This window comes from Kogia breviceps, chromosome 3, assembly GCF_026419965.1.
Source record: "Kogia breviceps isolate mKogBre1 chromosome 3, mKogBre1 haplotype 1, whole genome shotgun sequence".
Classification (NCBI taxonomy): Eukaryota; Metazoa; Chordata; class Mammalia; order Artiodactyla; family Physeteridae; genus Kogia; species Kogia breviceps.
Window position 1 is genome coordinate 70,025,580 of NC_081312.1, and position 20,839 is coordinate 70,046,418.

A 20,839-nucleotide genomic window follows, 5' to 3' on the forward strand; every position below is an offset into this window, starting at 1 on the left:
GGATTGGAGGAGGGAAAATGAGTAGATGAAGAAGTAGGTGTGGCTAGAGAAAATTTTAGACAACAATTTTTTTAAATTTTGCAGACCTTTTATCTAATTAAGATAGAGTAAGGAGAATTACTTGAAAGAATGAAATGAAGGAAAGGAACTTCCAATAAAATGTGTCAGTATAAAGATATTATACTCCTCACTCTGACACTAACATTAAACAAAAAAAGAAAAAAACTAGAGAAAAAATGTTCATCATCAGTAAAGTCTAACACTCCCAGAATTCCAAGTCAAAACCTGTAAAATCTGTCAATAAAACTAAAGGAGCCACCTAAAAATTTGTAGGACTCTTGAAATATTTCTGTAATATGCAAGAAAGCACTAATAGTAGAAAATTTTAGGGAGTAAGAATTGGGTTAGTGGAAAGATGAGGGAGTAAGAACTTTTATTTTTCACTTTGTATGTTTCCCTACTCTGAACATTTTTAGATAAAGATGTATATATTTTACATTTTAAAAACAATTTCAGAAGGATAAAAGTGGTAAAATTAAATTTGTACTGAATATATGGTAGATGCTTTCAAAGAGACATGTATCTTCAGAGTTATAAATCTGAGTACATGACAACTTAAAATAGTCCTCTGAGAGGAAAGCAAAGGGATAGCCAATATAAAATGTACTCTACTTCTAGACCCTACAATCCTACAAAAAACGAGCTCCGTGATACCTGAACTTTTAATTTGATTGGAAGAATTAGATTCACACCACTCTGTAGAAGCACCTGGAAGCTAATAAAATATAACATGTACTCATTAATAAAAGTCCAGCCCTCCCATCAACAATAAGCATAAGTCCGTGAACATGGTTGTAGGTATAGACTGAGCAATAGCTGAGAATCTAATTATATCTTCTTCTTAGACACTAGAGTTTAGGTATGTAGTCTATGAGTAGCAGCTTAACAGTCAGATTTCAATGGAAAAAAAACACAAGTGAGTGGAGAGATATTTTTCCCAAATTCCAAGGTTCAGGTAGATTTCAGTTTAAAAACGCATTTTGTCTTATGCTAAATTTGTTGCTTTGGAAATATTATACTGAATGCCAAGCCATATTTTAAAGAGAAATTTTATGTTAATGTTACTTACAAGAAATGACCTGGAGCTTTACAGAAGTAATGCCATTGGCCTTTCTTTTTTAAGAAATCTGCATTCCACCCCAAGCATCTGTAGGCTACAGAGTATTATCAGACAACTAATACATCCCAATCAGACTGAATTTATTTATAGACAACGTTCTTTTTGCAATGTTAGATGCCTCATTAACTTGATTCAGCTTGTGCATAGCAAAAATATTCCCTCCCTCTTCAGATTTTTGATAGAGTGAATTATAATTTCTTGTCTCACTCATTATAAACCTTTAGTTTGGAGGACATTTCAGAAATGTGTAGTGCCACTTATGTAAATCCTGGATTACTTGGCCTGGATTAATTATGTGCTTTATTTATCTTTATTTGGGAGGAATATGGAGTGGTATAGTGACCATTCTTATTTTTCGCTTCACATGGAAAATAAGTTAAAATTTAATTATGCTATAAACCTCCTCCCAGGAGAAATGAAATATAAATTGCATTTGAGTAGATTCCATTATACACATTATTGTCAAGTTAGTGGGGTATGGGTGGGATAGTTGGGGTTTTTAAACTCCTAGAACCTTAATAATTCGATGTACTTTTCAGATATATTCATCTGAGAAGAAAACCAAGGAGATACTGTGAAAAATCATCATATATAGCTTCCATATTATGTTACACATATTGAAATTGTGAAATTTCCTTTTGAATATCACTATGCAACTTTGGGTTGTATGCTCTTTTAATTTGGCTTGCACTTCTACAGCGTGGGGGAAAAGAGGATTTTTCGTTCCAAATATTCCACTACAACTGTTTCAGACTCATCATTTTTAAAAACCAGATTTAACAGGTTAAATTGAGCTCGGGAAAAAGATGATGATTAAAAAGCTAACCTCCATTTCTCTTAAATTCAACCTATCATGCTTTCAATGAATTTTCACACAAATAAATAAGAATACCTAATGTTTGATGTAAAGAAGGCACAAATTAGACTTGGAAATATTCCACATTTTGTTTTAAATAAATGGAGTTTTGTGAAGAACAAAGAAACATTTTTCTTAAATTACAGCCTGCAGTGTTTTAAATTTCCTCTGTATGGTTTATTAACCTGTTCTATATACTGGAATATAACAAATATGAAATATCCAATATATGTGGCTTTCCTTGTTTGCCAGATGATAGAGAATGTATCAATACTTACAATCTTGTAGCTCTGATACTATCACAATTAATTTAGCCAAAGTTTACCATATAACAACAACAACAAAAATGTGGTTTCATTGCTGAGTCTTCACACTTGAAAACGTGTACCAGAAATATGAACACCTTAAGCAAGTTTCAGGACTTCTGTTTTTAGTCAAAAATGTAGAAATTCTTTCCCTTCTGTAAAGCCGACCTTGTTTTTTTTTCTTTATTATATGTATTCTAAGTAAGCTTCTATTCAGAAGAAAGAATTAAAAAGAAATCCCTAAATATGAAATAACCCATGTGATTGGAAAAGAAAAAAATACCAAAAAAAATTTTTTTAAAGCATCTCTACCCACTGTTTTGTCATGAAAGACCATGACATTAACAAAAAAAAAAAATTTCCCCTTCTAGACCACAAATAGTCCTGGATCCACACTGTTTGATAAAAATTCTGATTCTCAAGAGTTCCCTGGTGGCCAAGTGGTTAGGATTCCGGGCTTTCACTGCCCTGGCCCAGGTTCAGTCCCTGGTCGGGGAACAGAAATCTTACAAGCTGCACGGCATGGCCAAAAAAAAAAAAATCAGATTCTCATAAGAGATTGGGAATTTATGCAGAACAGTATGACTTACATTCATCAGATGGAGTGGTTTTCTTTGTGATGGGAATGGGAATGGAGAATTGAAAGCATTTAAAATGAAGATGGAGTTCCTAAACTTATAAAAATGGTCTAGTGTGCCACGTGTATGCCGAATGACATGGAGCATGGTTTAAGCATACATAACTGGCCTGTTGTTGAGCTGTCTTTTTCAGAATACATAGTGAAAAGTTATTTGTAAGCCAATGTTTTAGTCCTAGAGAAGTTTCAAGTTTACCTGTTAATCAGGTTTTAAGGCTTCAGGGTACGAAGGGTAAGCCCAAACTAAAGGCCATCTCTTATTCCAATCTCAGTTAAAGTCAGCTGTGGGAGGCTGCCACCCTTGAATGCTTTATAATCAGCTTGAGACATGAAACTGACTCATTTCTGGAAGTGTGGGGGGCTGTTCTTTCACTCTCTTCAGTGCATGAATGCCACCATAAAATAAGATTAAAAGCTCTGGGATTTCCCCCGCTGCTTCCCTTCCCTATTTGTTAGCTTTTCATGGTATGTGGGCTTATACTGTATTTATGTTTTCTGTGCTTCAAATTATCTCACTTACAATTATGCATTGGACAGCCTGCTTTGCTATACTTCTAAAATAAGACATATTTTCCTGTTATGCTCTATTTTATCATGTTATTTTTAAAAGATTAACAGCTTAAATATAAATAGATATAATACTTAAACTCATTAGAGTTACAACATCTTTGTTGGTGCCCCACTTCATTCAGTGTCATCTCTTGGAAGAAAATTACTTGTGAGCTTCTTCCCCACTGTCTAAAGGTAGCTGTAAACTTGTCCTCTAAAATACTTTTATTAGGGAATCACACTGCAATTATAGACTTTCTTCCTGAAGCTTCTAAACTTCAAGCTATAGTGTTTTATTTCCTTCTTTGAAAAGTGTCTTGGTCTCCTAAATTATGGACACATATCTTCCAGGATCTTATAGACATTCACCTTACTTAAGTTATTGCTCCCTTGTATTTTGAAAAATCTTACTCAAGTTTTAAAGGAGGAAAATGCTTAATATACTCAACCAACTCTCAAATGGGTTAGAAAAATAAACTACATATATATGTGTAGATATATATACTTTTTACATATAAATTATATATAGAGAGAAAGACAGAGAGAGGCTGAGAGAGTGAAACAGAGGGAGAGACAGAGAGGCAGAGAGAGGTGATATAGAAAATGTGGTAAGTGTTCATTTAAAAATCAGTAGGGAATTCCCTGATGGTCCAGTGGTCAGGACTCTGCACTTCCACTGCAGGATTGTAGGGGACATGGGTTTGATCCCTGGTCCGGGAACTAAGATCCCACATGCTGTGTGGTCAAAAGAATAAATAAAAATATAAATAATAAAATAAAATAAAAATCAGTAAATCTTAGAAAAGAATATCTAGGAGTTTTCTGTACTATTCTTGCAACACTTCTTTAAGTTTGAAGTTATTTCAAAATGAAAAAATAGGAAATTCCCTGGCAGTCCAGTTTTAGGATTCTGCGCTTTCACTGCTGAGTGCTCAGGTTCGATTCCTTATGGGAGCTAGGACCCCACAAGCCATGTGGTGCAGCCAAAAAGAAAGGAAAAAAGAAAAAAATATATTAGTTTAAGTATGACGTTTGCAAGTATGTAGCAAATAATTTAATAGTTAATATAGCAAATAATACTATGATGACAACAATCATCATTTATAATAAAACTAAAAGTATAACAAAGTGAGGCAATGATTGGGGTGCAGGGTACTTACACTAAATCCCTTCTCTTTCATATCAAGAATTTAACAAATTATTGTGTTATTTTATATCAAGACATAGAATGATAAAAGTCTGTTTGGTGAGGTTGAGATGAGAAAGATCCGAACAAAGTATTCAAAATTGGTAGAAGTGGATGTTATGCAGAGAGGTAAGAAGGAGATTGATTTTATTTATGTACTTACTTACTTTTACTGAGATAGCACTGGTTTATAACATTAAATAAGTTTCATGTAGATAACATTATATTTCTTCTTCTGTATACACTACAGCGTGCTTATCACCAAAAATTTAGTTTACATCAATCACCATCCAGTTGACACCCTTTTACCCATTTTCCCTCCCTGACCCCTTTTCCCTCTGGTTAACACTACTCTATTCTCTGTATCTAAGTGTTTGGTTTTGCTTGGTTTGGTTTGTACATTTATTTTTTAATTTTTTTTATTTTGTTTTTATATTCAGCATATTAATAAAATCATAAGGTATTTGTCTTTCTCCATCTGACTTATTTCACTTGGCATAATATCCTCAAGGTCCATCTATGTTGCCACACATGGTAAGCTCTCATGTTTTTATGACTAGTTTTCTACTGTATATACATATATATACATATATGGAATATATATATATGTCACATCTTTAACCTTCCATCTGTTGATGGGTACTTAGGTTGTTTCCTTATCTTAACTCTTGTAAATAATGCTGTGATAAATATAGGGGTGCATATATCTTTTCGAACTAGTCTTTTTGTATTCTCTGGATAAATATCCAGAAGTGGAATAGTTGAATCATATGGTAGTTCTATTCTTAATTTTTTGAGGAATCTCCATACTATTTTCCACAGTGGCTACACCGACTTACTTTCCCACCAACAGTGTATGAGGGTTCCCTTTTGAAGGAGACTTACTTTAAATAAATAAGGCATTGGCAATACACATACAAACAATCCTACTTAAGTAGAAAGGGTTTAACCATATGGTTCATTCAAGGTCTACAAGTAGTCACAATCAGAACTGTAGATGCAGATAATCGTACTTGATCAATGACAAGACAGTAACAAACAATGAGAAGTTATAAAGCAATCAGTGGAGAGTAACAGAAGAGACAGCACAGATACATAATACCAGAGAATTTTAAAAAAGAAAACCTGAAGCAATTGACTCTGTCAGCTTAAGTTGCTTTCACATTCCTCTTACCCTGGGTGGGAGTTATTCTGACTGAGCCAGACCTGCAGACTTAGAGGGTTCACTGGAAATAAAAATTAGAAAATTCAGTCTGGCTTGGTAGAATGCAGAAAGGGGATCCAGTAGACTGTTTAGTAAGGGCTTATCTAAATAAAGTTTTTATTTTGTAATAGTTTTAGATTTACTGAGAAGTTTCAGATGTAGTACAGAGAATCGCATACACCATATACTCTTTCTCCTATTATAAACATATTTGTGTGGTACATTTGTCACAATTAATGAACAAAAATTGATACATTATTATTAACTAAAGTCCACATTTTATTCAGATATCCTTGGTGTTTACCAAATGCTCTTTTCTCTTCCACAGTCCCATCCAAGATATTGCATTACTTTGGTTGTCAATTCTCCTTAAGCTCCTCTTAGCTGTGATAGTTACTCAGACTTTCCTTGTTTTTGGTGACCATGACTGTAGGAGTACTGGTCAGGTATTTTGGTCAATGTCCTTCTATTGAGATTTTTTCTGATGTTTTTCTCATGATTACACTGGTGTTGTGTGTTTTGGAGAGAAAGATCACAGAGGTAAAGTGTCATTCTCATCACATCACATCGAGAATACATATTATCAAGGTGACTTGTCACTGTTGATATTAATCTTGGTCACCTGGTTGAGGTAGTGTGTCACGGTTCTCCACTGTAAAGTTACTCTTTTTTCCCCCTTTCCATTCTATACCCTTTGGAAGGAAGTCCCTGTGCATAGCCCACACTTAAGAAGTGAGGATTTAGGCTCCATCTTCTTGAGGGTAGAGTATCCAAATAAATTATTTAAAATTCTACTGCACAGAAAATGTGTCTGTTCTCTCCCATTTGTTTATTTACTTAATTATTTATATCAGTTTGGACTCATGAATATATATCTCGTACTTTGGTTTATAATTCGATACTATTTTATTTTATTGCTCAAATCATTCCAGCTCTGTCTCTTGGGGGGTCTTTCACTTGGCTTCTGTGTCCCTTGACATACTCCCATCACTGTGTGTGTGTGTGTGTGTGTGTGTGTGTGTGTGTGAGTGTGTGTGTGTGTGTGTGTGTGTTGAGCACTTTCTTTCTTTCTAACACTACAAGGTTCTCCCAGATTATCTTGTATATTTCCTGCCCCAGCCTTAGAATCAGCCATTTCTCCAAGGAGCCTTAGTTCCTTTAATTAAAGAATGGTTCTAGAAACCAAGGCCTGGGTGCTAAGTGTACTTGTTGCTACTGGGTGTCCTTGTTTCTAGGCTCTCTCAGCTAACAGAATAGGAAAATATGTGGATGTATGTTAACCTTTGTGTGTATATATATATATATATAGAGAGAGAGAGAGAGAGAGAGAGAGAGAGAGACAGAGAGACAGAGAGACAGAGAGACAGAGAGACAGAGAGAGACAGAGAGAGAGACAGAGAGAGAGACAGAGACAGACAGAGAGAGACAGAGACAGACAGACAGTCACATACCTTGGAGATATTGCAAGTTCAGTTCCAGGACACTGCATTAAAGCAAATATCACAATACACTAAGTCACATGAATTTGGGGGTTCCCAGTGCACATAAAAGTCATGTTTATACTATTCTATAGTCTATTAAATGTACAATAACATATCTAAAAAACAATAAATATATATCTTAATGGAATAATACTTTATTGCTAAAATATGTTAACCATCATCTGAGCCTTCAGCGAGATGTGGTAGTGACATCAAAGATATCTGATCACAGATTACCATAACAAATATAATAATCACAAAAAAGTTTGAAATACTGTGAAAATTACCAAACTGTGACACAGAGACATGAAGTGAGCGAATGCTGTTAGAAAAATGGCGCTGATAGACTTGCTGGACACAGGGTTGCCACAAACTTTCAATTTGTAAAAAAGCAATATCCATGAAGCACAGTAGAGTGAGGCACAATAAAACAACGTATGCCTGTATTTATAAATACTTCTCTATGTTTCTGTCTGAATTTACAGTAAGCTAAAAATGAGTTTATGCTGATATTGCAACTATATTCTATTACCAAACAAACCTTTTTTTTTGTTTGTCTGTATCCTCCAGCTCCAACACTGAGGAACTTGCCTCCCACGATCTGCCATTCATCTACCTCACTCTTCAGTTCTAGTATATATGCATAGTGGCTTCAGAATTGTTAACCCATAGCCCCATGGGAATCAAAATTAAAGTACACTGCTTATGTGCAGTTTCTTCCTTTGCCTTTAGTCTAATGTCTCCACGCATTTCCAAAACTACTTATACCAGAAATTTTCTCCCCATTCCTTCAGTGAGGTTGTTTTATAGATGTTATACAATTAGATTGTTTTGTCACAGTATACATTACATTCTGGAATCTACCAACCTTCTAAATGATTTTTTATTTGCATACATTAAAGTTCATTCTTGTGCTATGGATTCTGACAGAGGCAGAGTGTCATGTATCCATCACTCCAGTATCGTACATAATACTTAACTCCACAAACCCCTGCCTCAACCCAAACCAACCTGCCCCCAAACACAGTCAGTGCCATGCCCTCAAAAAAATAGTAACTCTTCTGGAAAGAAATCTTAAGGGGCACAATCTCCTCCTACTTTCAATGTTCCATACTCCCCAGCACAAGCCTCCTTGGCTTTTTTGCCCCCTGCTCCCCCCTTCCCTCCCCCAGCTACCTCCATTACCTTAAGGAAGGGTTTTTTTTCTCTCTCTCACACTCACATTGTAGGAGTGCATGAGCAGGCCAGGTGCACAGTCACATTTTTCAAGAAATAACTTCACAAGATTTCCAATGATAGGCAAAGATTGAATGATAAGAACCTCAGAACCAGGAGAGGTAGTTCAGATGCAGACCATAAAGACACTGCTGCTCCAGAGCTTTAAGAACAAGAAAAAACACTCTTTGACATAAACTGTAGCAATGTTTTTTTGGATCTGTCTCCTAAGACAAAGGAGATGAAAGCAAAAATAAACAAATGAGACCTAATTAGACCATTGACAAAATGAACAGACAACCTACCAAATGGGAGAAAATTTGCAAATGATATGACTGATAAGGGGTTAATATCCAACATATATAAATAGCTCTTACAACTCAACATCCAAAAAACAAACAGCCGATTAAAAAATGGGCAGAAGAACTGAATAGACATTTTTCCATAAAGGAAATGCAGATGGCCAACAGACACATGAAAAGATGCTCAGTATCGCTAATCATCAGGGAAATGCAAATCAAAACCACAATGAGATATCACCTCACACCTGCCAGAATGGCTATCATCAAGAAGAACACAGATAACAAATGTTGGCGAGCATGTGGAGAAACAGAAAGTTGGTGGGAATGTAAATTGGTACAGCCACTGTAGAAAATTGTTTGGAGGCTTCTCAAAAAACTAAAATTAGAACTGCTGTATGATCCAGCAATTCCACTCCTGGGTATATATCCAGAAAAAACAAAAACACTAATTCAAAAAGATATGTACATCCCAATGTTGATAGCAGCATTATTCATAGTAGCCAAGATATGGAAGCAACCAAAGTGTCCATCAACAGACGAATGGATAAAGATGTGGCATATATATATATACACACACACAATGGAATACTACTCAGGCATAAAAAAGAATGAAATTTAGCCATTTGCACCAACATGGATGGACTTGGAAGGCAATATGCTAAGTGAAATGAGTCAGACAGAGAAAGACAAATACTGTATGGTATCACTAAGTATCTGTGGAATCTAAAAAATAAAACAAATGAACAAATATAACAACACAGAAGCAGACTCAGATATAGAAAACAAACTATATATGGTTACCTGTGGGGAGAGAAAAGGGGGGAGTGGATTAAGAAGTACAAACTATTAGGTATAAAATAATATACAAGGATATATTGTACAATATGGAGACTATAGCAAATATTTTATAATAACTATAAATGGAGTGAAACCATAGAATATAAATAATTACATACTTACATACCCCCAAAATGTGAGAAAAACCTTTTACCACACAGCAAAAGAAAAAGTCTGAACTCCCCAGCAAAACCGCTGCAAATTTTCCACTACAATAGTGCAAAAAGAATTCGGAAGGAGCTAGCTGAAATCACCTTTGACCCTCCTCCTAACCGAAGTGCTGGACCTAAAAGAGATAGCACCTATGAACAGAGACTGACTATACTTGGTCCAGCAGGTCCGGTGTATGAAAGTGGTGTCTTTTTTCTAAATATCACATGTTCATCCAGTTATTCATTTAAGCCACCAAACGTTACTTTTCATACCACAATCTATCACTGCAACATCAACAGTCAAGGAGTCATCTGTTTGGGTATCCTTAAAGACAGCTAGAGTCCTGCTTTACTATTTCAAAGATTTTGTGGTCAATTTGATCCCTTTGACATTGACAGACTGCAACTCTGTAGATCCTCCGGTTGGAAGCGTAGCAGCTTAGTATTTGACCGACAAAGAAGAACATGACAAGAGATAGGCAACACAATTCACATAATTTGTATGCAGTTAGAAAGAGCAGAGGCATCTTCTCACTGCGCTGCAAATCTTTATAGCCTTTACAATATGGACTTCTGTGTATGTGTTATGCTGCTGATTCTACTCTGGGCCTTTATGCTCTGGAAAGTGGGAGACTGCCCCAAAGGGCAAATGCTGTCAAGAATAGAGCTTTGTAACTGTAGATAATTTATGTTTAAACACCTACTTGCAAGTCTTGCTTCTTTGGGATATTAAAATGCATTTTGTAATATACTAGAGATACTGGTCTTGATGTCTACCAAATATTATAGTGCATTTTGGCTTAACTCATTATCTGTATGAAGTTATAAAAGTAGCCATATAGGAATTAGATCATTTGTAGTAAACCCATATCAATTTCTGAGTATGTGTTTCACACTGTTGTGAAAAAACGTCTTACATTTTACTTTCATCAATTTGTAATTAGAGGATTTTCTTTTACCCTTTTGTAGCTCAGGGAGCACCTGATGTATCATCTCAAATACAATAAATATGCTTCTGAAGGCAAAAAAAAAAAAATAAGGGTTTTTACAGCAGCTTTACAAAATATAGGATCTGAAAAAACATATTGTAATTACTTCTTTACATGTTTATAACCTCATGAGAGCTTACCTGTCTTATCATGAATACCCATGCCCAGCACATATCTAGCAATAGTAGGAACCCAATGACCATTTTGGTAAATATATTAATAAAAGTTTATCCTGATTAAAATAACCAATACATAGTTTTCATTCTGAAATTTTTCTGATTTTTCAAGTTTTTTAATTGAAAAATATAGAAAGATAACTAAAACTTTGAGATTCAATATCTGTTCTATAGGCATATTTATAATTTAACACATTCACTTAGCTATATAGAATCCTAATAACACAGAGGGGATTCTGCATACCCATAATGAATATTTCATCAGGCAAAGGCCTGTGTATTGAAAGTGTGAACAATTTTTTAATACTTAGATTTCCTCTTTTACAATGCTGAAAGAAATTTTGAATAAGGAAGTTATATATTTTTACATCCAAAACAAAAATTGTTCACAAATTTTATTTTCTACAATTTGGAATATGTTACTCCTATAGGCAAACAAGGTCAAGCTTATAATTTTCAAAAATGTAATTTTGCAAATTTTATAAAAGCCAAAACTCGTTTTATTTAATGTTAATGAACAGGTGATGGTGACATGCATAATGCAATTTTCACAAATGAAGGTTAACGTTAAGTTCATATTTCTGTATTCAAGAAAAATATGGGGCTTCCCTGGTGGCGCAGTGGTTGAGAATCCGCCTGCCTATGCAGAGGACACGGGTTCGTGGCCCGGTCCGGGAAGATCCCACATGCCTCGGAGCAGCTGGGCCCGTGAGCCATGGCCGCTGAGCCTGCGCTCCACAACAGGAGAGGCCACAACAGCGAGAGGCCCGCGTACCAAAAAAAAGAAAAGAAAAGAAAAATATGAACTAGCTCAATAAAGCTGAGCAATATTAACCTTAAGGAGTTAATTATCAGAGTGAATGAGGGAAAATAGTATAATTAGCAATATATGAAGGTAGTGATTAAGGTGAACCAAGACACATAATATAGTTTGCAACATAAGGTAAACAAAAGCCAAAGTTCCCATAGCAACATAAACTTTTCTCCAGTGTACACATACTGTATTTTGGATTACCAGTTAGAGTTCTAAATTTGTAGTTTCTTATGCAGGTGAGTAATAAGGGTATGTCAACATGGTTCTGAGAACAATAAGATTTATATATTCAAATTTAGATGTGTTTAAATTTGCAAGCTTCACACTTAGTTTTCTTTACAGTTGACATCCCCTAAACTTATGGTGGCATTTCAGGTTAATGCCATGAAATTACATTTATCTCATTTGTGTTAATGTTTGTAAGTACCTTTATTATTTAAACTTGCATGTGTTAGGATGCATATATTTTGTGGTGTGTTTTAGAAACTTTGATGATTAAATGTAGTGGTGTTAAAATATAAGATTATATAAATATTAGGAAATATAATAGCTAGCCCTAAATTATTTCACACAGCAATAAAATAGTAGATACCATAAAATGGTATTCTTTGCTCAACATGGACAATTGTACTGTTACTCTTTCTTCAAGGAAAATTTTTTCTTCTACAATTCTTGCTCAAATAATCCATTCCATTATAGCTATGTCTTTACTTTGTTTTTCTTCTTTGTAAAATAAAACAGGACTCTTTAAATTTACATTTACAAAGTTTTTACAGTCACTTGTATACTAATTCTCATAAAATTTTTGTGAATGTTCCAGTTCGCTGGTAACTACAATTACTTGTATTTTATGTATGGAAAAAGAGACAAAAACCCAAGATCACACAATAAGAGCAAATACTATAGATACTCAGCATAAACAACTTTAACATTTACATATTATATATGTATATATGAATGGAAAGTGGAAATAACTAGGAGAAAAATCGTGTATTTTATTTCATATTTACATATTTTATTCATCTAGATGTAAATCATTATTCATTTTTATTAAGACTCAATAATCAAATACTTAGAATATTCTGGAGAATCCTAGTGGCTCTTTATTTCAAAGAGAAATCAACTTTTCAAGGTTTAAATTATTGACAGATTTTGCTCATTGTAAAATGGAAAGAGTTTAAAAGAGGTGTTAGTTTTACCAATCTATCCATCCTCAATTTGAATGTCCTCAAATATTTGTCTTTTGAATTACATTATGATAGAGACAGAAGGATCAATCATTAAGTGAAGATCAGTGTGAAGTCTCAAAATTAAACCATTTTGGAATTCAAACTCTCTGTGGCACTTGACTGAGACACATAATGAAGTATCTGTCATGTGGGAGATAATGTGTTTTTTTTACAATTTGAATAGGTAGAATAAAACTATAAAAATTTTACCAAACTTTCTAGAAAACATAGATTTGCATTTCTTTATTAGCTAAAATATAATTAAATATTTTATTTAAAAATCCTCTTCAATTAAAAATAAAACAAAATAAATAGTAGTAAGAAGGTGTAGGGATGACATCAATATTTTAGCATTTTCTAGGACCTGGAGATGTTCTCATTGTGGTGCAAATATAAATGGTTTCATTCATTTTGCTATTAAAGTGAAAATACATGTGTCAGAATACAAATCTTAAAACGATGTCCAATTTCAGGGGGAAAAAAATCATCCCTTTTGAGGATAATGATAAATATTCAAGTTTTCCTCTATGAAGATAATATTTTTTGTCTAAGTCAACATACTTTACCATTTTTAAACTTTTCTTATCATATTTTTGACAGCAGTTTTTCCAATTTTGACAGCTCTTTAAAAGTAATTTTAACAGCCGAGTGATTTCTCTTCTAAGCAAAGTCAGATTATGTGAAATGTCAATGTAAAAACTATACACTCTGACACATAATCATTTTTAGTTGAATTTACTTATTAATTTTGCTTGCTATTACTAATAAAACATAAGTGCTTAGCTAATTGTATTGCTTTTTGAAATGTTTTAACGGTGTTAAAACTGTATCCTCTTTACCACAAAACGTCTCACTTTAGCACAATTAGCTACCCTTCCAAAAATGGAGAGGAGGGAGGAGTAGCAGTGCTAGGTAGAGAAAAGGCAATTGAGAGACTCAGCAAAGTGGCTAAAGTGAAAATACAAGCCTACATTGGTTAAACCATGATGGAGTTATATCTGAATTCCCTAGGGGGAAACGCTTGCAAAACATGGGCATCTCCCTTCTCCCCTTCCTCACGTAGCCCTATATTCCCAACTCCCATTGCTGGGATTCTGATATATACCCAGGGCAGGTGGATAGAGAATATTTCTTCACATGCCCACCCTCCCACCTGATTGAAAGCCCCTGGAAACAATTTAAATTAAAACTGACAAGTTTTTTGACTGAATTAATCCAGTTAATTTCCTCAGTCCTTTATTTCATGATCAAAGTGTTGAAGGAGGTGAAGTGATTATCTGGTAAATATAAATAGATGGGTTGTCAGTTCAAAAATTATCTTCTCTTTGTAGTATTTGCTCTAGTTGCCTGTTTCCTGATCAATACTTTGGTGACTGAAAGCTTGTTTCTCCATAGAATGACTTTGTCATAATTTTAAAGAAAAACAGTTTTACAGAAGAGGATTTCATTTTAGTTGATGATCCACCATCTAACCACTATTCTAAATGGAATTAAAATGTCATCTAAGGTGAGTCGAAAGAAATTCCAGTAAACTTAGCAAAATTTTAAAAAGTTAGATTAGTCTTATTAGATGAATTCATTGAGGATTATACATTGACTAGATTAATAAATTGAATTCTAAACTATCCTATGTTCCTCATCATTCTAGAAATGTTCCATTTCATGTTGAATGAGTAGACTTGCCTTAGACAAATTAGCATTAATTACATTTTGAAGTCTAAACAAACAAACAAACAAAAACAGTCAAAATTACAAGCAAGATTCAACAACTCAGTAGCATCATTCAATAGAAAGTCGAAAACAATGGAAAAATAACTTTAAAATTCCAAGAGAAAATTATTTCCAATCACACTATCAATCAAGTGTGAAAGTAGAGTGTAGACTTTTTAGATAATTTTTAAAATAATTTACCTTCTAGTTAACCTTTCTTAGGAAGCTATTAAAGATGCACTCCACCAACTCAAAGAAGTAAGCAATGAAATGGAGTCCAGCAATTCAGCAAACAGGAAATCAAACTCAGGAAAGAAACAAGGTAATTTTCAAGGTGATGAAAAATCTTCCAGGAAAACAACTATGCAGTACTCCTAAACTGCTTATTGTACAGGCTAGATCAGAAGAATAGACATATCCAAGAAAATAAAATAAAAAGAAAAGAAATGAATATGTTGCCTGATGTGTTCGAATATATGGAAACAAGTTTTACAGTTTTGGTACAAAATTGGCTCTGAGACAATGGTGTAACAAACAAATGTAAAGCACTGTAATTATGAACCAAACTAAGAAAAAGTTGTACAAGAAAGTTAATGTAATCAAAGGAAAAGAACACCTAAACCATGAACAAAATTTACATTGTCAGAAACATGTAACAACAGAATACTGTTTTTAACAGCTTTATTAAGATAAAATTCACATACCATAAAATCAGTCTTCCAAAGTATACAATTCAGTATTTTTAGTATATTCACAGACTTGTGCAACCATCACTACTATCTAAATTTAGATGAAGCCCCATATGCATTCGCAGTCACTCCCTATTCCTTCCTTCCCCAACCCTGGCAGCCAATAATCTACTTAGTATCTCTATAGATTTACCTAGTCTAGACAGTTTTTATAAATGGAGTTATACAATATGTGGTCTTTTGTGACTGACTTCTTTAATTTAGCATAATGCTTTCAGTATTCATCCATATTTTAGCATGCATCAGGACTTCTTTTTTTTTTTCATTGCCGAATAACACTATGCTGTGTATGGATATAGTACATTTTGTTTATCACCCATCTGTAGATGGAAATAGGGGTTGTTTCTACCTTTTAGCTATTATAAATAATGTTGCTATGAATATTTATACACATATTTTTGAATGACCATATGTTTTTATTTCTTTGGGGTACATACCTAGCAGTAGAATTGCAGGGTTAGCTGGTATCTCTATGTTTAACATTTTGAGGAATTGCCAAACTGTTTTACAAGGTGATTTTGCCACTTTACAATCCCACCAGCAATGCATGAGAGTTCCAGTTTCTCCACATTCTTGTCAGCACTTGTTATTGTCTGTCCTTTTTATTTTGGCCACCCTTATGGGAGTGAAGTGGTATCTCATTGTGGTTTTGATTTACATTTCCCTAATGACTAATGAAGTTGGGCATCTTTTCATGTAATAAGTGGCCAATGTAATATCTTTTTTAGAGAAATGTCTACATAAATCTTTTGTCCATTTTAAGATTGGGTTAGATTTTTTTTGTTGAGTTGTAGGAGTTCTTTATATATTCCAAATACATGTCCTTTATTAAATATGTGGTTTACAAATATTTTCTACTGATCTGTGGGCCAGAATATTCTTTTAACCTAAAATTAATTGTAATTTTAAGATATAGCTATGAGAAGGTTTTGTGTGTGTGCGTGTTCAGATGGATTTGGGAAGGGATGTTGATTCACCTGATAGTTACCTTGCACTTGAGAATAGAACAAGATAAATCCAATTCCTGAATTTGAGTGATATGTTTATTTTCATATTATGCAAATAAAACAAAGTTGGTGAAAGGAATTTTGAGTGCCCCTGGGTTTCTCCACATTCTCTACTCTGTCTTTTCCACTCTCTGCCCCTTACTCTACAGATGCAAATAGGGAGCAGAGATAGAGTGAAATTTGACATTTCTTAAAATACTGTTATAGCAACAAAATAAAGAGTCGCTTATTAACACTGAAGAGTTAAAAGAAACAAACGTGGGACTTCCCTGGCGGTCCAGTGGTTAAGAATCCGTGCTTCCACTGCAGGGGGCACGGGTTCCATCCCTGGTGGGGGAACTAAGATCGCACATGTGAGTGGTGCAGCCAAAAAAAAAAAGGAAAGAAAAGAAAAGAAACAAATCAGCCTTTTTCAAATTGGCTTTTGGGAAAAAGATCTTCCTCAAAATGTCCTAGAGGAGTATAACTTTGTCACAAAAGTTATTCCTAGGCTTTTAGAAGAAAATAAAGTCTAAAAAATAATAATAACAATAAAGATTTTTGTGAAGAAAACTACCAAAAACCTAGGTCAGCATGATATGCATGTTCTATGTTAACAGAATGCATTTATCAGACAACAGTTCTTGAAGACCTCTTAAGTCTTACCATTACAGGCAGGAGGAAGCAATGATATGTGTATATGTGCCTGTATTTATTCTTAACGTTACTATGTAGAACTGCATGCATTTAACACCCATGTGTTAAATACTTGTTATGCACAGATACAAAATGCAACAATGAACAAAGCAAACAGCCCGTTTCATTCTCTCAAGAGTCCATTTAACTGATTAAGTCCTAGCTCTGGAGGGCAGAAGTGCAGAGCGTAGGAGACCCTTGTTAAATGTTCATTCATATCTTGGCCACTGAATTATATAATATGTATACAAAATAATATAAGACAAAAGCCGTGCCTTCAATAAGTTTAAAGTCACTTTATTATAAGAGACTGAAAACTAAACAGACATTTTTACCAAAGCTGGTAAGTGTCACCATAGAGGTAAATAACAGCACTTGGCCCAATCTGCCAAACTGGAAGTGGTTAAGAGAAGATTTTATCAAGAAACTGACATGAAGCTGAGACTTCAAGGACAGAGGTTGAAAAGTTGAAAAAGGAGTAAAAGTATACTGGACCAAAGAAAAAGTAGATATAAAGGTCCAGAGGGAAGAGATCATCACGCATTCCTTCTGACTGTAATTTTAAACATTTTGGAATAGGTAAATTTAAATTACTCTCATTCGTCTATAATGAAGTTTATAAATAGCCAATAACTAGCATCCTTTTTCAACTGAGAAATCTATAATATATAACAAGATTAGATTATTACATGCCTGATATCAGAGTCTTTGAAATTAACGAATGCATGGCAGAGTTGACAGGACAGACCAGAAGAATCAGAGAGGAAAATACATTATTTCCTCAATCCACCAGACACCATACAACTAATAAACAATTTAAAATATTAAAATTTAATAAAATGTTTTCTTTACACAGCCCTCCTTAAATCTTTATTTATGCATTCATTCATCCATCTATTCATTAAACAGATACTTATCTTAGGCCTTGTTATAAGCACTGGAAATTATCACAGACAAAATAAGATAAAAAAGACAAAGCCCTGACATCATGGAGCTTTCTAGTGGGAAAGTCAAACAATGAATAAGCAAAATGTATAATGCGCTTGTTAAATAGTAAGGAGGAAAATAAAACGGAAGAGTCATAGGAAGCATGGGGGAAGGGTTGAATTTTTTGATCCTATAGTCTGTAAGGACTCATTGACATCTACGTAAAGGAAGTGAGGAGTGAGTCATGTGTATATGTGTGTGTGGCTGGGGGGAAGGGAAGCTTTCCCAGCAGAGGGAACAGGAAATGCAAAGGTCCTGTGACAGGAGCAGTTTTGGTATAACTGAGAAACAGTTGGGAGACTAATGTGGACAGAGAGAATGATGGAGGAAGAGAGTAAACGGCTGGAAGTCACAGGATAAGGAAGAGCACAGGTAATGCGGGGCCATGTATATCATTGTGAAAATGTTGGCTTTTAGCCTGACTAAAATAAGAACACAGGAGGAGGCTGAGCAGAAAAATGAGATTATATGAGTTATATTTGAACATTTCCTTCCTTGCTACTGGTTGAATAAAAACTAAAGAGAGACAAGGGCAGAAGCAGAAGCTGTTGTGATAAACCAAAGGAGATATGGAGAGTGGCTTCGACCTGAGCTGTGGCCATGAGGGTGGCAAGAAGTGGGTGAATTTTGGATGCATTTTGAAAATAGCACCAACATAAATTACTCACAAATTGGATATTGTATGTGAAATAAAGGTAACAGCCAAAGACAATTCTAAGAAATTTTGGTTTGTGCAATTGGAAGAATGGAGTTGCTTTTCTCTGCAAAGGAAAAGACTGGGTAAAAAGCAAGTTGTAGGGGAATAGCAGAACGTTACTTTTGGACACATTGAACTTAAGGTGTATATTTGCTATCCAAGTGGAGATATTTTATGGGTAACTGTTAAAAATGGGATTCACAGAAGAAATCTGATCATTTATATTTAAATATGTTGATTGGTTATGTATTATATTTTACATATAAATATATTTATATAATTAATATTTTTATATTATTATTATTTTAAACAAATGCTTATATATCAATGGCAAAGCCTTGAGAAAGGATGTGTTCAACAAAGCAATTATTCAGGATAGAAAAGAGAATTGACATGAGTACTGAGCCTAGGGACACAGCAACATTTAGAAGTCAGGGAAATTGGGAGGAAATTAAAAATGTGAGATGGAACATCCAGAGGTAGGAAAACACAAACACAAACATAAACACAAACACAAACATAAAACACAACCACACTGTAAGTTTGTTATTCTGGAAGCCAAATAAAGAAAGCGCTTTAAGAAGGCAATAGTGATCAATTTGGTCAAATGTTAATGAGAGTCCAAGTAAGATGAGGCCTGAGAATTGACCACTGGATTTAGCAACATGGAGTTCATGGTTGACCTTGATAAAAGCAATTTCACTAGAGTTCTGTGGCTAAAAATCTGTTTGGAATGGATTAAAGAAAGAAGAGGGGGGAGAAATTGGAAAACACATGTAGAAACTTCTTCTTCAAGTTTTGTTTTAAAAGGAATGAGAGAAAAGGAAAGGTTGTAAGGGGGATGAGCCAGAAGGGGAAGTAGAGTCAAAAGTGAGGTTTTTTTTTTTTTTTAGGAAAGCAAGAAATAGCATGTGTATGTGCTGATGTGAACCATCCAGTATCGAAGGAAATATATATGGTGCAGAAAAGAGAAGAGAGAACGGTTAGTCCCACATCACAGAGTCAGTGGGAAAGGGATAGAATCTAGTACAGCAGTTGAGGGCTAGCCTTTAGGAGTATGGTAATTAAAGGTCAAGTAAATTTGCACACAGAGTTAGGTCAAGAGATGTAGAGGTAGGGGAAAGTCCCTTCCACTTGCTTCAGTTTTCTTAGTGGAGTAGAAATCACAGTCAACAGCTTAAAATAAGTATGAGGAAAGAAGTGTTGGAGATTTGAGGCAAGAAGATGTAGAATAATCATTTTAGTCTTATTAATGAACTAGGAAAATGTAGTATGATTTCTAGACAGTATGAAGGACCTGCTAGTGAAAAATGATCCTAAATTTAAGGTGGAATTAGTTAGCATTGATTTGGAGTTCTTTTCTCTAGCTGCATTCAGTTGCAAGTGGGCAAACGTTGAGCAGGTTAGAGTTTGATTTAACATAGGTGGTGCTTTATCCAACTGATCATAATGAATCAAGACTGGGGCAAAGGAGTGGATGGTATCTGCTAGTGAGAGATTATCACTGATCGTTAGAAGGGCTTTAGAATGTCATACCAGCTTAAAGACAAGACATATTTTTAGCATTTTTCGATTTCATCAATGCTGTTTTATGGTATTCCCTAGCAGGACAGAAAAAACACAGATTTTTATGTGAACCTTTTCCTTTTGTGGTTCTAGAAAAGGTGCTTTTATTCTCTGCTAGTCTTTAAACTGCAACATTTGAAAACCACAGTCCTTCATTGTCAATATATGTATTAGGATGTGGGCTTCTAAAAGTTAAAAAAAAAAATTAAAATAAAAGAACCAGTAATGTTAAATTATCCCTGAACACACATTATTTAGTTCCTCATTAACTTGTTTTCCAGTAAAAGTGAAATGTGAAATATGCAAATTAAATGATATTACATGTCAGAGTTTGAA

General features: G+C 34.4%; 1 pseudogene; it reads left to right on the forward strand.

Annotated features, from left to right (window-relative positions):
* Window positions 1-10,383, forward strand: part of LOC131752828 (ubiquitin-conjugating enzyme E2 E3-like) — a 145,504-nt pseudogene extending 135,121 nt beyond the window's left edge.
* Window positions 10,384-20,839: the final 10,456 nt, after the last annotated feature.